Raw genomic sequence first — 353 nt, 5'->3', positions numbered from 1 at the left:
TGGGGATGGGTTGGGTATGGGGTGGGGATGGGGTGGCAATGAGGTGACAGGTTGAGAGAGTGATGGGGACAGTGATGGGGTCGTGATGGGGTGGCAATGGGGTGACAATGCAGTGTCAATGGGGTGACAATGCAGTGACAATGGGGACAGTGATAGGATGGCAATAGGAACAGCAATGGGGTGGCAATGGGGACAGGGAATGGCTGATGAGGGCACAAGGACGGGGTGATGATGGGGACAGTAATGGGGTGCTGGGGTGGCAGTGGGCTGTCAGTGGAGACAGGGATGGGGACAGGGTGCCACAGCAGCCACTCCTCACCACTCTCCACTCTTGTCACCAGGGTCCAGCAGGT

Source organism: Buceros rhinoceros, unplaced genomic scaffold (genome assembly GCF_000710305.1).
Source record: "Buceros rhinoceros silvestris isolate BGI_N320 unplaced genomic scaffold, ASM71030v1 scaffold21015, whole genome shotgun sequence".
In the NCBI taxonomy this organism is placed as follows: Eukaryota; Metazoa; Chordata; class Aves; order Bucerotiformes; family Bucerotidae; genus Buceros; species Buceros rhinoceros.
The sequence above is the reverse complement of the archived record's forward strand: the minus strand, read 5'-3'. Positions refer to the sequence as shown.